This window comes from Phoca vitulina, unplaced genomic scaffold, assembly GCF_004348235.1.
Source record: "Phoca vitulina isolate PV1807 unplaced genomic scaffold, GSC_HSeal_1.0 scaffold6, whole genome shotgun sequence".
Taxonomy (NCBI): Eukaryota; Metazoa; Chordata; class Mammalia; order Carnivora; family Phocidae; genus Phoca; species Phoca vitulina.
Genome location: NW_022589709.1, coordinates 49,326,724 through 49,350,526, shown reverse-complemented (window position 1 = coordinate 49,350,526; position 23,803 = coordinate 49,326,724). Strand labels below are relative to the sequence as shown.

At 46.3% G+C, this 23,803-nt stretch overlaps 1 protein-coding gene and 1 non-coding gene across 3 annotated transcripts in view; both read right to left on the bottom strand.

Moving 5' to 3' along the window:
• Positions 1–18,435, bottom strand: part of LHFPL2 (LHFPL tetraspan subfamily member 2) — a 155,763-nt gene extending 137,328 nt beyond the window's left edge. The window contains exons 1-2 of one of the 2 annotated variants that reach the window (XM_032404139.1): positions 18,105–18,435; positions 2,999–3,073 (exon numbers count right to left, since the gene is read on the bottom strand). The gene's annotated coding sequence lies outside the window, so the exon portion shown is untranslated. The remainder of the gene's footprint in view (positions 1–2,998; positions 3,074–18,104) is intronic. The other variant, XM_032404134.1, reaches the window with a different exon arrangement.
• Positions 4,725–4,828, bottom strand: LOC116632498. Its single transcript, XR_004299436.1, has one exon. It is a non-coding gene; the product is annotated as a U6 spliceosomal RNA (small nuclear RNA).
• Positions 18,436–23,803: the final 5,368 nt, after the last annotated feature.

Below are 23,803 nucleotides of genomic sequence, written 5' to 3'. Positions count from 1 at the left end.
AAACTCTTTCACTCTCTTTTGCCTATCTGGGAAAGTTACTTTTATTAACTAGTTATCCGATGGCCTCCTTCCAACTCAGGTAAAAAGATGCGAAGGAACAGGAAACAACCATTTCTTGAAGAGGACATGAGAGTGATCAAAACAACAGTCTCTTCATAAAGAAGAAGTCCAAGAGCTTCCATTTATAAGCAACTTTTCCTGGAAACAAGTACTTATAAGTTATCTTTGAAATCAACAACAAACTCCTATAGTGGATAAGACAAACCAGCCACAAATCACAGCTGACAAGCAACCTGATCAAAGGACAAAGTGGCTCCTAAATGATGCATTGATTGTGACCTGGACATGGAAAAAGAGCAAACTCTGCCCAGAGATGTCAATTCCTGGGTGCAGCTTTGCAATGAAACTTGAAAGTCTATTTTGGAGACTTTGTTTCTTCTTTAAGAAGAAGGAAAGATAAAGGCTTCACCTGAAAACAAAACAAAACAACAAAAAACCAAAGACACCTGAGGGCAGATGGGCCATTTATGTTCTGTGTGTATCTGTAACGAGCTGCAGTCTGGGTTCCCTGCCATTTCAACAAGAAAGGACATGGTCAGTCAGAGACCAGCATGCTACCAACACTGGAGCCTGAGACCAGCGGCACGGTTGCTGTGTCCGCTCGTTGCCTTTGCTCTGATGGCTCCCAAATGTCTACCCTGGACACAAGGGGCCCATGCTGGACAGTGCCTTTGGATCAAGGCCAACACTCCAAAACAGCTATACTAAACACACACACGTGCGCACGTGCACCCTGATATACAAATTCTACTGCTGGGGCACCAGCAGGCCCATCTTTAGAAACAGCAAACATTTCATGAAAGAAGAACCCCCTCCTACCCCAAACACAAAGTTCAGAAGCTCTAAGAAAATTCAGGAGCTGTATCACTTCTTGGGCTAATGAGAATGATGTGGGGTAGTCAAGATTCAACTAGAGAATGCTAGTGAAGTGTGTCTGAATGCATACCCATGTGTGAGTGTCCCGTACAGAAGAGGACCATATCAGGAACTTGATGACTTGACCTACCTCATTTGTTTTCTAACTAGATTAGACTTGTATTGTAAACCAGGAGTCGCCCTGAGAATCAGATATCTCCTAGAAGCTCAATAAGCTGCTAATTCTGCCAATTGGTAAGCACTCCCCATGTATTTGGCGGTGTAAAGACCAGACACACAGCCACCACCTTGCATTCGGCTTCTGCAGGAATAGTGCAACACACCACAGGCAATAATATCTCAAATTCCAAAACCTACTAAAAAGCTAAAACTCACTCATATCTTAACATCTGGGCTTTTAAACTGCAACTAATTTCCTTAATTTATTTTTCAAGTATGATAGACAAACTGGCTTCCATGGAGACTGGAAATTCCTGGGCAAAGCTCAATTCCTCACTCTACCCAAAGCCCTAGGAAATTTTAAGAACATAAATAGGGTCAGCTGAGAGTCAAATTTCTTGTACTGCCTTGTCTTTCACTAAATTCTCAGACTTAGCTGTATAACTGGGGCTCGGCACCAGGTAAAGGAAACCAGTTATTTGATTGCTTTTACGTGGGACTCGTTGGCCAGGACCTCTACTAGGAATGCAGGAACCAGAAGACGACTCCTTTCTCTTTGCTTCAGTGCTGCACACACCTAACCCAAGCAGCTGGAAAGGCCAAACAATGAGTAGTGTTCATGGAGAAGGCAGGAGAGGAAGGCAAAAGCAAAGACTCAAGGCCATATTCTCCCCTCTGAAGACCCAGGTCCCATGCTGGTTTCAATATTGAATGAACCAGCAGCCTGGGGGTTGCTACTCCCAACCCACAGGATGAAGCAAAATGGCATCAAGCCACTCAGCCCACATCTCAAAGAACTCAAAGTACCGAGAAGATTGGGGAAGACTGAGGTGCACTGATTTAAAAGCTTTTTGTTAACCTTATTTAAACCTCAACTGTGTTTTAAAACAAATGCTCAAACCACTCAGAAATATTTTTATTTCCTCTAGGTTGTAAATTGGGCAAGTCTACTGTTTGCTCCCTTACTGCCTACACATTTAGACACATGATCAATCCTAGGGCTGACCAGGGTTCCCGGGGTCTGGTTGACAATGGTCTCCCCCAGGGCAGCCAAGAGGGCTGGCTGCTCATGGCCACAGGCTGTCATTTAGCACATTAGTGCTCCATGACCTAGCACCACTTATTACTCCATAGAAAGACGATGACACGAGAACGCCTGACTTCTTATCCTTTTCATTAGGGGGAGGAGTCTAAACTCCTATCGACTTATGATGGTAAATTCTCAATTATGCATGGTAATATGAGCAAAGAGGCATAGAATTAATCCAAAAAGGCACTCTACAAATCATTTAATTGGTTTATGACTTTTTTGTCACTGTGCCTTAGGGGAGCTTACGAGGGTTTTTTCTTTTTTTTTCGTCAGACATATCTGTTCATTTATTGAAAGTCTGTTTCAGGCCAGGAAACATGCAAAGGAACTCACAGACTAGAGGGAAGAGTTGTGCACGAACACATACGTCCAGCTCACCCGGCAAGCGAGCGTGCTGTGTGAGCAGAGAGGCAGTGATCGGTTCTGCTGTAAAGCCAGGGGAAAGGCTAGGCTCCAAAAAGCCTCCCGCTGAAACAGTCTGATAACTAACATAGGAAATCTGGGCTGGGTCTTAAATGAGGAAAAAGAATCCTAAAGGACTAACTCACATGGACCGGAGAAGGGAGCCCCGCTCAAAGAAAAGAATGTTGGTAATGAGAAGACCAGCAACGCCCGGGAGAAAGCCAGCCAAGAAACACCTTCACCCCACAATTCCCAGCAGGGGCAGGGGACCACTTCATAGCTTTCTTACAGGAAATGTCGCCCTACATATAAGGATTTTCTTTTTAATGAATGAGAACTTTGGGTGGTTATCAGAGCGCATCATCATGGCTAGTTTGCCTACAGCCCACCGGAGCATGAGCAGGTCCTTACCTGTATGCGTGCTCTTTAACAAGAGGCAAAAACCACAAGCCAGCTGTGAATTCAAGAGTCGGCTTCCCAGTTGACCTGAAAAACAACAGGAAAGGGCCATTTTTGTTAATTTGGAACAAGCAGTCTTTTAATGCTCCCAGGAAAGACCTGCGGACCGTGCCTAGGTCTCCTTGGTCTCAAAGCAGGAAGTCTGGTGGTGGGGGAGGGGTTGGGTCAGGGAGACGGGTTAGAATCCCAGTGTTGGAACTCAGTGACAAGGGTAACTGTAAGCCAGGTACTGAACCTACCTTTGCCTCGGTTTCCTCCCCTACAGTATCCTTCTCACAGAACAACCATGCCACGCCGAGAGTCACATGACTGAATATGGGGTGGGTTCACTGCCCTCTGGGAGCTTACAATCCAGAGAGACAGAGAAAGAAATAGGCAGTAATCAGGACCCTGATGCAGCCGACAGGAGCCGAGTGAGAAAAATACAAGGTGATGTGAAGCCTTTACTGAAGCCCTAGCTGGTCCCAGAGGGGTCAAAGGAAGCTCACCAGAGCCAGGGATGGCCAAGCTGAGGTCTGACAAGCAGGAGTTGGCTGGACTAAGAGGACCAGCAAATAGCCTGCCAGGCAGAGGCACCAGCAAAATGGGATGCCTTGGAAGCAAGAAGAATATAGTAGGGTTAATGACTGCTGGAGTATTCCCGGGGCCGAGAGGAAAACTGGCAAGACACGAAGCTATAAAGGGAGGGAATCACAAAATGCCTTGCCGCCATTTTAGGAGAGTTTGGACTTTACCTTAAGGCCACTGGCAAGCCTATGAAGGGTCTTACAGAGAGCAGCACGGTCCAGGAACACCACAGAAAAGAAGGTATTAGAAGGAGGTAATGAGAGTCCCACTCAGCTACCCCAAATGCCACATGCCTGCCCTGTGTGGAGAGAGAAGGCTCTAGGGCTGGGGCCCCTCTGGCACTCCAGGGCACTGTTTCCCCATTACTGGCTCCTCCAGCACTGGGCAATCCCCCACAGGCAGACACCCCACTGGGACTGGAGCCTGCCTGTCCCAACACACCCTGCAGAAGGTCGAGGAGAGGAGTGCCTGGTGTCACTGTGGTTCTCAAAGTGTGGTCCCCAGACCAGCAGCATCAGCATCAACTGGAACTGTGTTAGAAATGCAAATTCTCAGCCCACCCCAGATCTAGCAGCTCAGAATCTCTGAGGGTGGGGCCCAGCCATGTGTGTTATTAAAAGCCCTCCAGGTGACCCGGATGCTCCCTGAAGGCAGTAAGCACTAAATGGGGGCGGTGCCAGGAGCGGGGGTGGGGGAGAGTACAGAGTAGGGAAGAGCTGGCCTGGCCTACTCCCTATGACGTCCATTTTTGTTTACAAGAAAATGCACGACCTTGTTGATGCTCGGAACCCCTCCTAGCCCTGCAGCAGGATGGGTAGAGAGCCCAGGGTCCACCGCTGCAGGAGGATTTCATTTCCCCAAGAAATGCCGCATCCCCTTCTGCAAGCTGCAATTGCTTCGGGGCAGGTAAAGGGAACTCCAGCTTCAGGAAAGTGGACGCACACTTCCCTTTCTTATTCATTCATTCATTAATTCATTCATTCATTTTAATTTTTTTAAAGATTTTTAAGTAATCTCTGCACCCAACGTGAGGCTCAAACTCACGACCCCAAGATCAAGAGTCGCACGCACTTCCAACTGGGCCAGCCGGGTGCCCCTCATTCATTCATTTTTAAATATGGAATGCTTCATAGATTGGTCTGTCATCCTTGCGCCAGGGCCGGGCCAATCTCTGTATGGTGTCAATTCTAGTGTATGAGCCGCCGAAGCGAGCACACATTTCTCCTCTCAGACAATGCTTCTCCTCCCACCTAGATATAAAATCTGACCACTCGAGAAAAGAAACGGGCCATCCAGAAAGCTCCGTGTGGTTTTATGCGAGGGTCAAGTTTCTTCCTGGAGCGTGGAGCACCCTCTGTGGTTACAGTGATGCCAAGGCCCAGGAGCGTCAAGTAATTTGGGGTTGAGAAAAGCTCAATTCAGCTGCCTCTCTCTTTGAATATCTTTCTTCTCTAAGAAAGAAAAAATTACCCCTACCCCCAACAAAAAGTATATTTCTGTAAGGAGCTGGCAAATCCTCACATTCTTATGTTTCTATTGCTCTTGCTTTTCTTTACAAAAGGGGAAAAATGGGGTCCAAAACATAAAAACAGTACTCGGATCATGGTGATACACTGCATGTGGTCACGTGGTGCCTACACCTTCTAGAGGCCTCTCACACGTCCCACGTGGCCTCTCCACCCTGCACTGCACACCTCACTACACACAGAAAGGTAACGACTGTTCTGCGATCTCCCCTACCAGACTGTCAGCTCCCTGAGGGGCTCAATAAGCTTGTGTTGAATAAATGACTGAACACACAGACATAGAGACTCACCTAGAATAAGAATAATCAGGCCCAGATTCATCCCCTTACCTTCTCTAGCCCAAACGGTAAAATGACTTGTCCAAGGTCACAGAGCAAGCTCATGGTCACACCACAGGAGGCAGTATAGACGGTTCTCAACGCTTTCCAATATTCACAGGCTGTGTGTTCCCACCTTTCCTGGGTACCGGGAAACCAATACCCCTTGAAGACAAAGGTATTTGATTTGTAATAGAATGGATTCATTTTCTGTGTGTTTTATCTCAAGACCTTGCCCAAGAGCATGAAGGAACATCTTGTGAATCTTGCAATTAGGGGCACTAAGCCCAATCTAAAGACAGAGCAGGGACTTTGGGGGCGGCAGAGGCAAGAAATGGCTGTCAGTGAGGGTGTGGGTTGGTCTTCATAAAAGTTTCCAGAGTTCTGGTCCCTGGGATGTACTTCTGTATCACTTCTCTATCAGTTCAGGCTTACTCAGCCAGCAGGGGCAAATGTAATCTCCCAACCCATCATCATACTATTCTGAAAACACACTGTACCACTCAAACAAGCTTTGGCTTTGGTAATAGGATGTCCAAGTTCAGAGTTCAGCCACCAGCTATTAACTATTCTTTGCAAATGAGGGAGAGAAAGCGGGCGCTAATGCACACTTTCTAGGTGGCATGGGGTCTCAGAAGAGTCAAGCCCTTCTCAAAACGGACTGGGAAAAAGCCTCTACGTAAAGGAAGGTCTCTCCCACTGGCCAAGTTCACCTGTTAAGCAGGTACAGAAACTGAATCATTTCCCAAGCTTTTCTCTCAAAACTAAACAGACTTTTAAAAAAGAACAAAATAATCCCAACTACATTTATGATGTTTAATCTTAATTTTCTTATATAAATCGCCTGGCTTTTCATTACAACTGGTCAAGTATATGTGAAATATGCCACACACATCATGAAGGCTCTCTGAGTGCCTATAACACAGCATGCATGTGCACACACACACAGTGAACAAGAACCAGTTCTGCCCGGTGCCCTCCCAGCTCACCCTGGCTCCTGGTGAGCTGCCCCACATGCCTGCGGCCTCTAGCTATCCCCTGTGGCACTGCTCTCCTTGTCCAGGGCCCACACTTCACCTCATCAAGTCAGAGTCCACTCTCTTCATACCCTGATCTTAGCTAACTGCTTTTGAGAAGCATTTTATGAAATTATTCCTGTGAAGGTATAAATAAGAAATGTGTTCTCTGTCCTATAGATGTTTACATGTTGAAGAAGAGGTTTAAAGAGAATTTTTCACCCAAATTTCTCTAATGATAGAATTTTAGGCACAACAGTTAAGTGAATTCACCTTATTTTTTAATTTTTAATAGATCAGTTAGTGACTCCCACTCAGCAGTCCTGAGGACTTCGATGCTGTCATACATAATTTGAGACATAGCAGGACTCTTCCTCATCTCATGACCATGGTTACCACCACCCTTACAGGGATCGCCCTGCCAGATATTACAGGTGTACCCGTCAGGAAAGCACTAGTCATAAAGGTTCAAATAACCACAGATCTCTGGCATGAAGCCTGCTTCTACTGTAGCTTCTGATGGAAATGTAACAGTGTCACAATCACCAGGGAAGAAGCCTTTTCTCCACCCCTCCAATACCAACCAACACACAAGCCATTTCCTACTATATCTGCTTCCTAAACTGACTTGGTCTCTAGGGTGGGGCTGAGATGGACCCTGCATTTGTAGAGAGGAAGGTCAATGTTGATATAACGGTATGGAAAGCCCAACTCCTCAATCTGTCAGTTCATCTGGATCAGAACCAAACTGGTCTGTGGAGGATGAGGGGCCCTTCCTCATCCATTTCTAGTCAGCATTCTACTTAGAAAGGGGACACTCATTATCCCCAGCTGTCTGTCTAAACCAAAGTGGGAGAGGGTGTGGGAAAAGTCAGCTGCAGGACATTCCTTAGACTTCTCCATAGAGGTCCAAAGCTTAGAGCCCAGTATTTCCAAGAATGCCCAAAAGCACTTAATAGTCAGTGTCCATAAAACCTTCCTAAAAATAACAGCTTCACAGAACTGATGTCTTACATTGTTGAAAAAGGACTCTCTGATTTGGTCCCGTCCAAGATAAGGGCCTCTCTGTAAGAATAAAAGCATGTGTCAAGATAAAAAAGTGATTCCACAGGGACAGAAACCAGTACCCAAGAGGCCAAGAAAAGAACATGTAAGGGCGTCCCTCAGACACGGTCAACATTGCAGGTTCAGATAGATGGGTTTCTAAATCAATGTTTCTCTACATTGGTGTTTCTAGAACCTGCCTGACCATAAGAACTACCTAGAAGCTTTGTTTAAAAAAATACAGATCCCCAGGACCCTCTCCAGTCTTACAAAGTCAAAACCTCAGAGGAGGGGTCTATGCCTAAACTACATTAGAAGCAGGCTTCGTGCCAGAGGGAGAGGCAGAGTCCCCACCAAGCAGGGAGCCCGATGCAGGGCTCAATCCCAGGACCCTGGGATCATGACCTGAGCCGAAGGCAGACGCTTAACGACTGAGCCACCCAGGCGCCCCTAGTTAGAGCCTTCTTTATCTAGTTAAAATTATGAAATATAGGGGCACCTGAGTGGCTCAGTCTGTTAAGCAGCTGACTCTTGGTTTCGGCTCAGGTCATGATCTCATGGGTGGTGAGATCAAGTCCTGTCAAGGGCTCCGCACTCAGCAGGGAGTCTGCTTGAAGATTCTCTCCCTCTGCCCCTGTCCCAATGTGTGGGCACACATGGGCATGCACACGTGCATGCTTGCTTTCTCTCGTGCTCTCTCTTGGATAAATAAATAAATCTTTAAAAAAATAAATTAATGAAATTAAATTATGGAATACAGTCAACATGTATTGAGGAAATCAATTTAACTAAAACTTAGCAAAAACAAAACCTGCCATTTAGGTTAATCATATCCCACCTAAAATGACCCTCTAGAACCTCCCTGCCCTAAGGACTAAAGGTAAACACTACACAGCTGCTCCTGGTGGTCATTACAGACCCTAATGGAAGTGACGAGGCTGAGGGCCCTCAGTCTCATCCCAACAGAGACCAGCCCTAAGTGGCAGGCAACCCATCCAAAGTCAGACTCCACAGGTGCCTCCTGGTTATCAGACTTTACAGGTTTCAGCCTCCAGCTGACTAGTTCATAGTCTTATTCATGTCCCAGCTTTGGGTAAGGCTGGCTACTCAAAGTGTTTTCCACAGAACCACCAGCATCAGTGTGGCAGGAAACTTGTGGAAATACAGAACCCCAGGTTCCACCCAGGCCTGCTGGAGCAGAATCTGCCTTGTAACAAGATCCAGGTAATTCTTGTGCACACTGAAGTCTGAATGTGCCAATGTGAGACTTTTACACCCACCTGTGGAACACCCAGGTCATCAGCTTACCCACGAATGCTCCAGACTCTCAGAGGCCTTCTTCCCTCACACTCTCGTCAGTCTTGGTTAGTCCTGGGACCAAATCACCATCAGCAGGGTACAAAACTAGCTGATAATTCAAAGCCCAACTTTGAGGGAGTTAGAAAGAGGCAGTAAGTACTGATAATCTCCTACAGTCTCATCTCGCTCTTATATTCCTTAGAAGGCTGAAATATGGACCCCATGACCATAAATCAACAGAGACAATCCAAAGTCAAACAGTACCATGGAACGCTGGCTCTCCTGGTTCCAACACAGTGTTAATGAGGGCAAGGTCATGAGTATGATTAGCTTCCTTTGTTCGTTGGCACAGACTCCAACCCTCTACCCTCTGGCTGCCTACAAAGGCTGACACGCCCCTGGTTACTAAGAGGACTCAGAAGAATGACAAGGGGAGGCTTAACCGAGCAGCACCGGTAAGTAACTCAAAGAACTTCCATGCCCGATGAGCAGAATGTGTCGAGGAACAGAACACGCAGCCAGAGGATGGCTGACATGACAGATGAGCAGGTCAGAATCCAAAATTATCTGGACATTTTGACAGAAGCCCCATGGTCAAGATTTTTAAAAAAACTCACACACACATATAAGCAAGAGGAAATCTAACTGGCACTTCTCATTTTAAAGTGTTTTAAAAACATGCCAGTTGTGGGCGCCTGGGTGGCTCAGTTGGTTAAGCGACTGCCTTCGGCTCAGGTCATGATCCTGGAGTCCCGGGATCGAGTCCCGCATCGGGCTCCCCGCTCGGCAGGGAGCCTGCTTCTCCCTCTGACCCTCCCCCCTCTCATGTGCTCTCTCTCTCTCTCTCTCATTCTCTCTGTCTCAAATAAATAAATAAAATCTTTAAAAAAAAAAAAAAAACAAAACAAAACATGCCAGTTGTGTTGACTAAAGTAGCTGCCAAGAAAGCTCACGTCGTCTTAGGGTCCATGAGTCTAGTTTCCCGCCCAAGGGAAGCAGCAGTCCATCTGCCACAAAGCTCATCAGACTATCCTCGCCAGTCCCCCAGCCACCTGTCCACACAGGTGAATACACAGCCTTTTCGTCACCACCACTTTTTCATCACCACCACCACTTGGGTTCTTATAATTAAGTGTGGCCTCTTTCCCTGGCTACAGCTCTTTTAGGCTTCGGGTTATAGTTAAAAACATTCCACATATTGGCTTAGCTCCCTTTGATGCTGCCCTTTCTTTACTAATAGAGAAAAAAACTATAGACCTCAGCACAAACTGGAAAAAACACATACGCAGACCAGACAACCTAAGCACACTCATTTACCAAAAGGATTCCGATCAAAAAGACCTACAGTCACCTGTTTAAGCCAGTGCACTACGCTACATAGTACAGCATAAATCCATACAGAATTAGTAATTAGGTTGGCAAATGATGAGCTCCCAATACAGAAGAACCTTGGAAGGACTACTATAAAAATGAGCAAATGACAGAGTGTAAGTATCTGTTTAGACATACTTCTCTATGTAGGATCATCTAGACAGCCATTTAAAAACTTGGATGGGATTTTAGACTGTTTTTAAAGTTGTGACCCATGTTTTTCTTAAGTCTATATTGAATACACAAGTGGTAGTCATTTATGAAGACAAAAAGACTGCTTACTGGTAAGTTTGCAGTTCCCAGACTATCCAATCCATTATTTTTAATTTCAGAAAATTTGGTCTCTATGGGCAAGAGAAAAAAGAAAGTTTTAAAATCTTAAGAGGTTAATTTGCCCTGAATCAGTGTATGCACCACTTACCTAAGCATTAAATGAAGCTACTGTCCACAGAGTGACAACCATCCTTAAACAACTGGCTAACTGCCTGAAAACTGGAAAACAACATGTGAAATTCAGCCCAACTGCAGCCTGCCCCAGGAGAAAGGAAGCTTGAACTCCAGGTGCCCTTGACAACACAGCTCAGTGTGGAAAGAAAGAAAATGCTGAACAATAGAATCAGTAGAGGAAAAAGAGCCCCTCTAATTTTCCAGGCATGTGGAGAGGTTGCTGCTAAAGGGATATTTAAGATCTCACTGCTGGTTTGGGTTAAAATGAACACTGAAACAATTTTTAAAAAGAAAGAAACCTAACATATCAGTATAGTACATATTTAAATGAGTACTTAACAGATTTAATTCAAGAGTTCTTACCAATCAGAAAAACATTTACACGCTTAGCTATAAAAGTGAAACACCTCTCAAATCACATTTACAATGTTTATGAAAACATAGAAAATATAGGGTAAGGAGTGGGTTCTTGCCTATAGTTCAGAGGAAGCTGCCCCACTCTGGCTGTGGGTCACAGCCCCCAGTCCTGGTTGTATTCCCAGCCTCCCATCATGAGCAACTACGTTTACAACAAATAGGAATTGCAATTCTCTTTTAAAGCAGAAACCTGCTTTATAATGGATGCACCACAGATTTAAGGAGATGTACAGTGTTGTGGCCAAAGACATTTGCACACACACACACACACACACACACAAACCCACCAACTGTTTTGCTCTGATTTTAAAAGTAACATGATATTTACAGAAAATCTGAAAAATAGGAAAATAAAGAAAATAACTAGTCACTTGAAATCACACTAGCCCAACATGAAGAGTTAAAAGTTGAGTCTCCATCCTTCCAGTCTGTCTATGGCTACCAGCTTTCCCTTCAACGGCAACCCAGTTAAGCAAGCAAGGGTGAGGGGAAGTGTCCCTGCTGGTTCCACAGCCTGACAATGGTCCGTAACCCCCACTGGTCTCACCCTAGATCCACAGCAGTAAGGGCACTCACAGTGTGCACAGATCAAACAGCATGCCTGCAATTTAACAAGCATTCACTGGCGTCTATTTTGCACACTTTTAATTATTCCACAAATGAATGAAATTCAAATTAACAGCAATAGCCCTCCAGGGCCATATGGTAACTTCATTAAAAAAGGCAGATAAGCCTCTTTTTCGTGGACATGAAAACAAAAGTTAATTTTCCCAGTACAAGTTCTCAAGGCACCTACAGATTCGGAGCCTCCATCCTGTCTTGTAGATGGCTGCCTTCTCACCGTGTCCTCACAGAGGTCTCTCTAAGGGGAGAAAATTAGTGTTGGGAGAAAGGGTGTAGGGGAGCAATTGGTAATAGAGACCTGGGATCCACAAACATGTGTGCAGCTCCCGTCCAGCCATCCAGGGATCCCTGCAAGTCTGTGCACTTGTAGGATTAGAGATACTCAGCCCACGCCAAAATATCCTTAGTTCCACAAACAGGGAGTGCTTTATTTATTTATTTGTTTATTTATTTATTTTTATTCATTTGAGACACACAGAGATACAGAGAGAGAGCAGAGAGCACGAGCAGGGGGAGAAGCAAAGAGAGAGGGAGAAGCAGGCTCCCCGCTGAGCAGGGAGCCCGACGTGGGGCTCGATCCCAGGACCCTGGGATCATGACCTGAGCCGAAGGCAGACGCTTAATGACTGAGCCACCCAGGCACCCCGGGAGTGCTTTTTTTAAAGGCCCCATATTTACCGTTATAACATCCTAGCTTCATACACTAGCCTGGGCTGCAAATCCCAGTGTATTACCCTGAAGTGGCCAAAAGCCAGGAAACCTGGTGACACCTCGGGAACTACTCTCTGTCCATACAGAAGACACAAGAACGGCTTTTATCGCTAATGTCACCTCGGTAGGTGTTACACATTGTTTGCTATGGACCCGCTGAAACCCTCAACATTCTTCATTCAAATACCATAACTGACTACAGAATTCCGTAGAAACCATGTGAAGAGCTTAAAAGCTAGTTGGGCTGCACTGTCCTAAATGGAACCTCAAAAATTCACCCAAGTCAACACCTCAGAAGTCTTACTTAATTTTGACTAAAATATTTTTTAAATAGTCTCCAAAATACCACTTAATCAACAAATGTGGGATTAAATCCAAATCAGAACAAACCCACAGGAGGAAAAGTCGAAATACAGTGAGGTTCTCCTTTCTTACCTGGCAAGTCTCAGTCATAGTTGGGTACTTGCTCTTGACCTAGCTGAAGGTATTACAGTTTAACTAAGAAAACATGCAGGTAACATACCTCTTTAACTGGACTTGGTATTTTATAGATGCACACAAAACTACTTTACTTTCTTAGCAAGTAAAGGTCATCCTAAATTTTCTGAAATACAACACACACCCGTACAACAGTCAGTTCAAGCTGCTATAACAAAATACCACAGACTGGGTGACTTAAACAGCATTTCTTTCTCACTGTTCTAGAAGTTGCGAGTCCAAGATCAAGGCACTGTCAGGTTTGGTTTCTGGTGAGAACCCTCTTCCAGGTTTGCAGCTGGCAGCCTTCTCTCTCTGGCATGCTCTGGTCTCCCTTTCTCATCTCCTAAGGACACTAATCCCATCATGGGAACTCCACCCTCACGACCTTATCCAAACCTAATCACCTCCCAAAGGCCCCACCTCCAGGTACTTCCGCACTGGGGATCAGGGTTTTCACAGATGAATTTTGGGATGTGTGTGTGTGTGTGTTGGGGGGTGGTAATCAATTTCACCAGTTATACATCCTAGCTATTAAATATGTTCAGAGCCATTCTACATATATTCCTCTCAATGATTTCAGGTCAAAATAATATAAACAGATCTACCATATCTGTAAAATAATACCAGTAAGAGACTGGTCATTTAAGGCCAAGGTCAGGGGCTTGACTATCCCCAGTTAGGCCTGTTGAAAGGATAAAAGGGAAAAATTCAGTTACAAGGACACCACTTAACTCTCACCCTGAGCACTATTTAGTAAATCTCAACCAACCAGGCAACCACTTGCCACTACTATAAAAATAACTCCCTCTTTCATCTCTAGCTCCAGACCTCTGTTCCAGCCTGTGTCTCTAACTCTCTGCTGGACATCTCTCCCAGGAAGGCTCACAGTGCAGTCCGGGATTCAACTGAGCTCATTAGTCCTCACCGTCTCCTCAAACTGAGGATCCCCACAGCTGCTTACCTCAGCGAATGGTGCCATGACTGATCACCCTGGACTCCGTCTCACTAAGTGCCCACACCCAAAAGATGACGAAGGAAGTGTGACCAGTCTCTCCTGGCCTCCGCCTTCCTCTCCCCTTCTCCTTCTCCAAGTCCCTCATGGATTCCTGCACTAGCCTCCCAACTCACCTTCTGTCCCCATTCTGGTCTCCTTGTCACCCAGCCCACGTCACGGCCACCAAGTTCTTTCTAAAGCACAATAAAGCAAGTCAATTACCTGCTGCAAATTCTCCATCATTTAGCCAGCTTTGGAGATGAGGTTCAGCTTCCTCAGCTCAGCACCCAACCCCAGCACCCTCAGGGCCTTCCCTACACAACCTGCCTCCAATCCACACAACTATCAGAGCCCTGACTGCCTTACATCTTTGCAAGCCTCCTAGATTCCAAACATGCAATTATTATTGCATAATGTATTAATGTTATTTTAAAAGTGATGAAAAAGAAAACCTGGCAGGTGCATGAGGAACCAAGTATCCACTTTTCTTTATTCCTTCATTCATGCCTTATACAGCGTGAGAGCAAGAAGTGTTTCAAGTGCCACACCAGATTCTTCCCTGGACACATCTGGGTTTTATAAGCTGATGATCAAAACTGACCTTTAATTCCTTCTTTGCCCTTCTAAGGCTGAGAAATCTCACCTCTGAGAAGAAAAAAAAAAAACTGTCTCCATGGCATGTGGCTGCTGGTTCTACTCACCCACTACTCAAACTGGACACAGACTTTTATAAAGCATGGGAAAAAAAGAGCTCCCTCTTTCTCCCTTATCCCTACAGAGAACCCACAGGACTGGCAGCCCCTGCCACTACCCGCGGCCAGATCACTCCCTCTGAGCAGGCAGGCTTGTGGGAGGGAAGCACACCCAGCCAGCACTCTGCTCTCCCAGCACAGTCTCTTCTAAAGCAAAAAAGGAGCTTCCCGGGTTTATGGAGGTCTTTCGCACAGTTTGCTTTGCCAACTAGAATGTGTACTCTGTGAGAGAAGAGGCCTGCTCTTGGTTCTTGCTGTGTTACCAGAGGCCAGAGCAGAGCCTAGCCCATGGGACAGGCTTCATAGGTATTTGCTGAATGACAGGATAAAAGGATGGACGAATGAGCAAAGAGGCAGTCCTCCTCAATTAGAAGAGCCATATACAGCATAATTCCCCTGCTCAAGAAATAGTGTTTGGCTAAGAATGCCTTTTGTTCACTTTGTGCTAGGTACAACCTTAATAAAAACTGGGCAGTGTATCATTAACCCCAAAGTATACTTTAAAGTTGCTTTTCGGAAAAAAATCTGGAGATTAGATATTTACTTACTGCTTGTATCTTTCCAAGAGCAGTAAGCATTGAGTAAAATGTTGCCTTTAGGATTCCCCAAGAGGCATGCATTTTGTCCAACCATTAAAGTTCTTTTGTCTTTTTTTCCCCCCTCAAACGAAATTTGGATATTTACTTTCATGGGACTGGAAACCTGAGAACCTGCCATCACAGGGTCAGTGAGGCCTGGAATTGCAAGCCATACCTGTGCTCTTTTTTTTTTTTTTTTTTTTTAAAGATTTTATTTATTTATTTGAGAGAGCGAAAATGAGAGAGAGAGAGAGCATATGAGAGGGAGGAGGGTCAGAGGGAGAAGCAGACTCCCTGCTGAGCAGGAAGCCCGATGCGGGACTCGATCCCGGGACTCCAGGATCATGACCTGAGCCGAAGGCAGTCGCTTAACCAACTGAGCCACCCAGGCGCCCGCCATACCTGTGCTCTTGCCCTCGGAGCCACATGCAGCCTGCACTACACACTCCCCAGAACTGGAGTCCCAGGGAAGGCTGACCAGAATGGGCCAAAAGGATGCAGCTTGTAAGTTCTAGAGAGATCAAGTGTTTCCGTCTGTGGGCTGTCAGAGGCAGGGGGACAGCCTCAACTCAGGGTCCGCCTCAAGCAACCACAGCTCAGGTATGCATTCCGACTCTTTGAATGGCACTGCTTTTTCCAGGGCATTTGAAATATTTGACAACCAACATTAACATTTTCTGAGCACTTAGCACGAGACACCACCCCAAGTCCTATACAAAAGTAATCCTAGTTAATCTTCAAGGTTAGTCTTTGACTTGAACTCTGCCACCGAGTTATAGACACAGAACCCAAGGCTGAGAGAAATTAAATAACTTGTCCGAAGTTCAGATAGTAAGTGGCACCTCTGGGAACTCAACAGCACCAATTTGGGTCTCCTATATTTTCGCTTCCTATTTTGTCAATTCTTTGCAATAAAGAATCTGAGAAGCTGTACACAATGTTCATTAAAAAGGACTATGTACTTTTCTATATGTTGTTTTTCTGTCTTCCACTATGGAATTTTCCTTCCTGCCCTGTCCACTATATGCAGTGAAATCTCTTTAATTCATCAGTCCACACATCTTTGTAGGCAGGTGCCATCAATTCTGAGCCCATCTACATGGATGAACAGTATATATTCCTTTTTCCAGAAGGCACTGCTTTGCTCTCATCTACAAAGATCCTTTTTCCTTCCTAAAGACAAATGGCTGGTTCATGTACCATGATTCGAATTACATTTGAGAATGTTCATTTGCAGAGTAATTATTCTTCCTAATTGGACTGCTCTAAAGACAAATGATTCTCCCTCCCCACCCCTATCATCTCCTGCAACATACCATGTCTTCTTTCCTGGCCTAAAATGTTGGCTGCACCCTTTGCAAACCACAACCAGAGACACTACCTGCTCTATGTGTGACCACCTAGAAAAAATATTATTATACCATAATAGTGGTATTACTGCAAGCCCCTCAACTATTTCATCAGCATCAGATTTGACACAGATTAATAACAAACTGTCACAGTATAACGGCAAAAAGAAATGAGGATGTTGAATTTTATTTCTTTCCTCTATCTTTAAAACATTTAATCTTCCCACTAGCATGTGTTCCTTATCTCTTAAATTGTAAATGAAGTCGGTTTTTAAAAAGACCAGGAGGAAAGAATCAGAAACACCCAGGAAAGGGCAACGCCAAAGAAATTAGCACCGATCCTCGCTTAAACCTGTTGGGGGTGGAGCTCTCAAGCGAATGAGTGTAGGAAAAGCAAAGCGCCCATGATAAACGTTCCTTCGAACTCGGTTACTCAGGTTTAACTCTCTGGGACGAGACCCTAACCGCTCCCCTCCCCCTCGCACTCATCCCTCTTCTCCCTCTGGCTCAAACACACACTGGTCTACTGGGGCTACTTTGCGATTTCAAACAGAAGTTGTACTTTTACATGTGGGTCACGGATGGCAACCTACAAGAACGCACACAACCACAGACAGAAAACGGGAAATACAGGAAATGGCCCGGGGGGGCGGGGGAGAGTAAAGATGGGGGTGGGGGACAAGACTTTGTCTTTACTCTCATTTACTCGCATTGAAACAGCTCACGGACTCTCCTGAAACTCAGGACCCTCCTAGATTAAGAGAAAAGTTGAACGGGATGGAAGAAAATCCTTTTGCTTTTCTCAGCTCAAAGAACACTAGACCGCTGAATGGAAGGGAAAACAAGGGGTAGGGGGAAACTTTGTGCCTAAAAACACCCAAAGACACATACAGAGTCTTCCCCAGTCCTTTACCCCAGCCCATGGGCTCAACCATCCATCCCAGATGTGGTCTTTCCCACTCCACGCCCACCTCCTCCAGCCCGCACCCCAAATCACTGCGCTGCCCACAAAAATGCAGCCCAGATTTGAAAAGCAGCTGACGTCTGTGGCCGGCGTGACCCAACGCCACACACCAGGCCCCACGGGGGCGACCACCGGGCGGCCCCCGAGGCGCGGTACCAAGCGCGCGGAGCTCGGCGCCGGGCTGCGCCCAAACCCGCGCGCCGCGGTGCCCGCGGGAACCACCGGTCGGAGCCCGCCAGCGGCGGCGGGAGAGCTCGGCTCGCGCTGGCTTCCCGGCAAATTGCCGTTCCAGGCACAGTTTTTCCACTTCTGCTGCCGGCGGCTGCGGCGGTGAGAGGAGAAGCAGCCGCTCCCTCCCATTCCCAGCATCCGACACCCGTCCCGGTGCCGGGGACGGTCCTCTTCCCTCCCCGTTGGCTCCGGGGGCGCGGGAGCCAGGTTCCCGCGCCAGCCACCGCGCACGCAGCCCGGGCTCCGCCGGCCGCGACGGTTCCGCCGGCGCCCGGACGGGGTGCCCCCCACCGGGGCCGCCCGCCCCACCTGGCCGGGGCTGCAGGCTCTCCCTCCCGCAGCGCGCGCGGGGCCCGGCGACTCCAACTCACCCGGCCCCGGCTCCGCGTCTCCGGCTCCGAGCTCGCAGCCTTCCCCCCGCCGGGGCTTTCCGCTACGCCTCCTCGCAGCTCGCAGCTCCGGGAAGGAGGAGGAGGCGGCGAGAGGAGGGGGCGAGGGAGGGGAGAGGAGAGGGTCCCTGGGTGGGGGGAGGAGACGAGACGAGAGCGCCGACCTCGGCGGCCGCCGGCAGGGCTAGCAAGGAGAGAGGAGGGAGGAGGGAGAGGGGCGGGGGCAGAGAAAGAAAGAGGCCGCCGAGCCTCCCTGCCCAGGACCCAGCCCCGCGCCGCTGCCCAGTCACCATCGCCGCCCCCGTCCCGCTCTCGGGCCGGGCGTTCAGGGGGAGGGGTCGGGGCCCGGGGCTCTCCCGGCGCCTCGCGCGGGGCGGGGCGGGGCGGCCGGGGGCGAGGCGGGGGCGGTGGCGGGACGACGAGGCCCGGCCTCCGGAGGGGAGTGTCCTGCGGGGCCCGGGAGGCTGTTGGCGAAAGGGGATCCCCGGGAGGAGGGGCGGAGGCCCCGGGGCCTGGGAGCGGGTCACTGCGCCCGCCCCGCGGCGGCGGCGCCTCCTGGAATCCTGCGAAGGACCCCCGGGCCGCTCCCGGGAACCTTCGGGGGGCAGTTTCGGGAAAGTGTCTCCGGAGCGCCGAGAATGCGCACGGCCTAGGCAGGGCGGCGAAGTTGGAGTAGGGGGTGATAGGCCGGACTCCTGCCGCGGAGCGCGGGCCCTGGAGCGCCCGAAGCAGTTCCCCAGGCCCGGGCCGGAGCGGGAGAACGTCCCGCGATCCCCGGGAATCCTAAGCGGGAGGGTGGGTTGGGGCTGCCTGGACCCCCATCCTCACCTCCCTCTCCCGGAGAGGAGGTTCCAGACATGAGTTTCTTTGCTCTGTGATTCTCTAGGAGGGGAAACTGCAAGCAGTCACAAAGAATATTCGTAAATACTTGGGGTTTTGAAACATCCTCCTCTGTCCAAAATACGGTTTCAGGATGAATTTCTAAGGCACTTTAGCCGACACTCTGAAAAGGCACATCCTTCTTGTCTTTTCTTCCTGTGAGACCTGCTCCTGTCCCCAACTTCTCTGCCTCTTGTCTGGGATACCTTTTTCCACCAGTTGCCTGAACACAGACCCTAGCACTGGATTCCCGGCCTCTGCCATTGCCATAGCCACTCCCATTGATTCTTCATTTTAAGGTCTTCCCAGTTGTCCTGTCCTTTCCAAGTCCAATGCCACCTTCCTGGTTCTCGCTGTTGGGGGACTGAATGGTTTCAGTGCTCTCTCCCCCATTCCTCGCACGGGCATCCATCTGTACATGCGAGGGTAATGGTTCTAGAACACGGCTCAGGCAGGCCACTTCCTGTTCTAAAAGCTCTGGGAGGCACTTTACCACAGAAAATTCTGAATTTAAAACTCTTCTGTTCAAAACCACCCACTTACCCACTCCTCAGAGCCTTGCTTGCCAGCCAGGACTCCTCCCCTCCTCCCAGAAGGTTCCATACTGTATCCACTTGGGAGTTGCTGATGCTCTTTTGCCAGAACTGAAATGCTCTCTTTTATCTTCTCCCACAGCCAAATCCTACTTATCTTCATTGAAAAGAAGCTTGTAGTACATTTCTTCTATAAAAGGATGTATGTGTTCTTCCCATTTTGTGAAATCATACACTAGAAATAACAAGGCTTATGGGGAAAATAGGGTTAGCAACAAAGGATTCCAAATCTTTCTTTTTTTTAAGATTTATTTATTTATTTTAGAGAGAGAGTGCTCGAGTGCACTAGTTGGGGAGGGGCAGAGGAGAAGACTCTCAAGGAGAATCGCAAGCAGACTCCCCCACTGATCTTGGAGCCAGACCTGGGGCTCAGTTTCACCACCCTGAGATCATGACCTCAGCCAAAACCACCAGTCGCACCCTCAACCAACTGAGCCACCCAGGTGCCCCCAAATGACTCCAAATCTATGTAACATTGCAACTAGAACACTAACAAAAACAGTAACCATTCCAAAAAACATACTAGCAGAGTTTATGAGCCATGTTAAATTCCTAATAAATATTACAGTAAATATAAATACAGGACTTTTACCTTTAAGAAAGGATGGCAGTCACTGATGAAGGGACTGGAAGGAGAGTTGTTGGAGGCTGTTGAGTTCAGAAGATAAGCACAAAATGTACAAGTATAAGAGGTGAATTCCCCCCTCACAATAAACCCTTCCAAGTTAGAACTCATGGCCAAACGAATCCAAGAGAAAGAACATAGGGTGAATGGGCGTCCCGCACAGCACCGTGTATTCTCCACAAGAAGCAGGCTGCTGTGTTTTGCTTGGAACTGCTGTTACTTGGTGGTGCTTGGGACAGTTGCTTGTGAACAAACACAACCACCCGATTTTATGAATACCCTTTCCCTATATATCAATGAGTTCACTTGTGTTACCTATATTCTCATTACAGAAACAGGCCAGTAATAGAATAGGCTGTACTTAATTCTAAGCTTAGAAAGTAGACTGTACTTCATTCCACACATGGATTGAGCACTTACTATATGCCAGGAACTGTTTCGGGCACTGCAGATGCATCAGTGAATAAAAAGGAGCGCAAAAATATCCGCCCTTGTGGACCGTAGGTACCTGAAATTGGCATCACAGGATGGTATTACATATTTCTTATGGATGTAATTTAAATTAGTGCCTCATCTAATGCCTTATGTTACTGTGTCTTTCAGAACATCTGACATGTAAAGCAGTTTACACCCATTTTATGCCTTGTGTTATTGAATTCACAGGAGAATAACCTGAGAAATCTAAAACTAAGGTTTTCTCAGAACTGTTTGTTGCTATTTGGGCTAAAATTAAAGCAAGTTCCCCAGATAGGATCATTTGGATCTGAAGAGCAGGAAAACTACACTTGATGGGAAGCAAAAAATTAAGGATGGGAAGGGGAGGGAGAATAGAAAAGGAGAGAGATGCTAAAAGGTGTAGTTCAAGAAGAAAGTACTTCTAAGCTTTCTGGAAACATAGCTAGAGAAAGAATAATAACAGGAACTTTGGGATACTGTGAATGCTGCTTCTTTCATGTGTTTCAGCCAAATGTTCAAGAAACACTTAATGTGGGATGAGTGAGGATGAAATTATAAGAAATTAAAGGGTACCTGAAGTGTTTGGTCAAATGACAAGGAGCCCTTGGAAGAAAATAATTATGAGCCACTAGATAGGTCACAAGGGAAAATTACAGTGGTGCCTGGCTACAGTGTTGTGATTCCGAATTTACTTGCCTGTGCAAATCACTCATTTCTCTGAACATTATCCCCCACCTAGTATAACTTGCATCAACAGGGCTAGATATTTTTCATGTGCGAACGCTGTGTATCCTATTCTGAGTGTGAATCTGCTTGGAATGCAAATAAAATATGCATTTACAAGAGACACATTTGATATATTTTCATGATTGTCAGCATACTGACATAACTTTAAATTTGCCTGTTCATCTTCATAAAAACTACCCTCTCAAATCCACCCCCCCTCCTTCTTAGAGATTGATATTTCCTAAACTGTGATCGTAGAATTCCAGGGCTAGACACACATTTAGAAATCAATGTCTTTTGAAGATCACATTAAAAATGAAATGACTTAAGCGGAGAATTTCTTCAAGGAAACTAGCAAAATTGCACTGCACCAACTTGAGGTCCTGGGAAAAATCAGTCTTTTAAAAATTATCATTCTGCCTTTTTATCCATGAATCTAATCATACAAAGAAATCATCTGAAACTCCAAGAATCCACTTTCCTTGACAAATATGGAGAAAAGGCAGTTTTGAGCACAAAGACTTGAAGAGCTTTCCAAATTAAAAAGGGCTCTGGGCAATTAAAATCAGTGCTCTGATCCTCGTGAGACAGAAGCAGTCTTTTTGGCTACAGCAGTGACGTGGCCACAGTATCGAATGGGTTTAACCATGTCATATTTCACTTTCTGCTTCCAATTCGCAGTTTTTAACTCAAGGTGAAAATGACGGTCTTAAACACTAAAAAAAAAAAAAAAAATTCCCTATTTTTCCTGAAATCCCATTACCAAGGTACCAGGCTATTTGTTGAATGAGGATAGCAAAATGTCTCCAAGTGAGAACAAATATCACAAGTGCAAATAGGCATGTAGGATTTTTCAGTAACCACATTATAGGAGGGCAGTAGGACCCATGAGCTCAGGCCATGAGCTCCTGATAAAGAAAATCTCAATGATCTGTAGAAAACACTTCCTTAATTTTCATACATCTGTTAAGGACACTGTCCACACATGAGCCAAGGGAAAACATGGCCCTAAAAATACACTGTGGCTAAGTCATGAGAGAAATGAGCACACAGAACTTTGGGCATTTGCTCTCTTCTGGCAAAACTAAGGGTTGTTGGTTGCTTTTATCTTCAGGCCACAGTCTCTGCCTTCTGGCCTTTCTTTATTCTGTAAATGAAGCAGTAGTTTTAATTTGCTGACTCCTAAAGAAGTAGTTTGCTTTACTGCCTCTAGTTCCTAAACTTGATTCCATGAGACTCCAGCAAAACTCTACTCAAGAAGGTGCTCTGTTCATTTCCTCCTATTATGTCACCACTACCATAAACAAATCCATCTGGCCCTCATCCAATTGAGCTTACCCCTGAAGTGAGATGGAAATTTCCATACAGTGAGAATGTTCTACTGCGATATTACTTTATAGGTTGCATGTAAATTCTACAACATTCTTAGCTGCTTAATAACACGTAACTGGCAAATTCAATTCATTCCAGGTATTTACCTGCAGACATTTTCCTGGATTACAAACTTTTCTCTGAAGAGGTACAGAATACAAAGAAGCTTGGGGGATTAGCTGTCTTACAGTATTCATGACAGGCATAAAACCATCCAAAGAAAGCCTGCTTTAGCCCTTTCTAACAACAATGCTGTGCATCTGGTCCCTGACTTGGGCTTTATCTTTTCTATTATGAATTATGTGTTATTCTCATAACCTCTAAGGGGTAAGAGTTTACTATTACCCTCATTAGTACCTACAATAAAATTTGGGAAGTACTCAGTGTGATTCAGTAGCAATGCTGAGATGAGAATTTGAGGGAACCACTGCTGTTTTTTGCATTATGAAGAGGATGCTTGTCCCAAATCTGGTCCAGAATGAAAAACCCAATCTCCAATCTGAAAATCTTGCCTTTAAGGAACTTTTTTTCTTTTATTATCTTTTAATTGTCTTCTGAAAACAAGAAGTACAACACATAAATCTATAAAACCAGCAGTTGTTGGGCACCCTATTTTCACATAGTGCTAGAGTTAGAAGATACATTATTTTCTACTGATGATTGATCATAACATGTATTCTGCCTATTTCCATATGGCCCTGGACTTGTTATTAAAAATAATAGGGACACCTGGGTGGCTCAATTGGTTAAGAGTCTGCCTTTGGCTCAGGTCATGGTCCCGGGGGCTGGGATTGAATCCTGCATCGGGATCCTTGCTCCCCTGGGAGCCTGCCTCTCCCTCTGCCTGCCGCTCCCTCTGCTTGTGCTCTCTCTCTGACAAATAAATAAAATAAAATCTTAAAAAAAAAAATAAGTAGAAGAAGGCAAGAAGTTCTCTTACCAGAGCTTGATTTATCATAGTTGAGCATTAAATTTAGCTCTGGGCTTCTCAGAGCCAAGGCAAGAATGACATACAGTGAATAATACAGTTC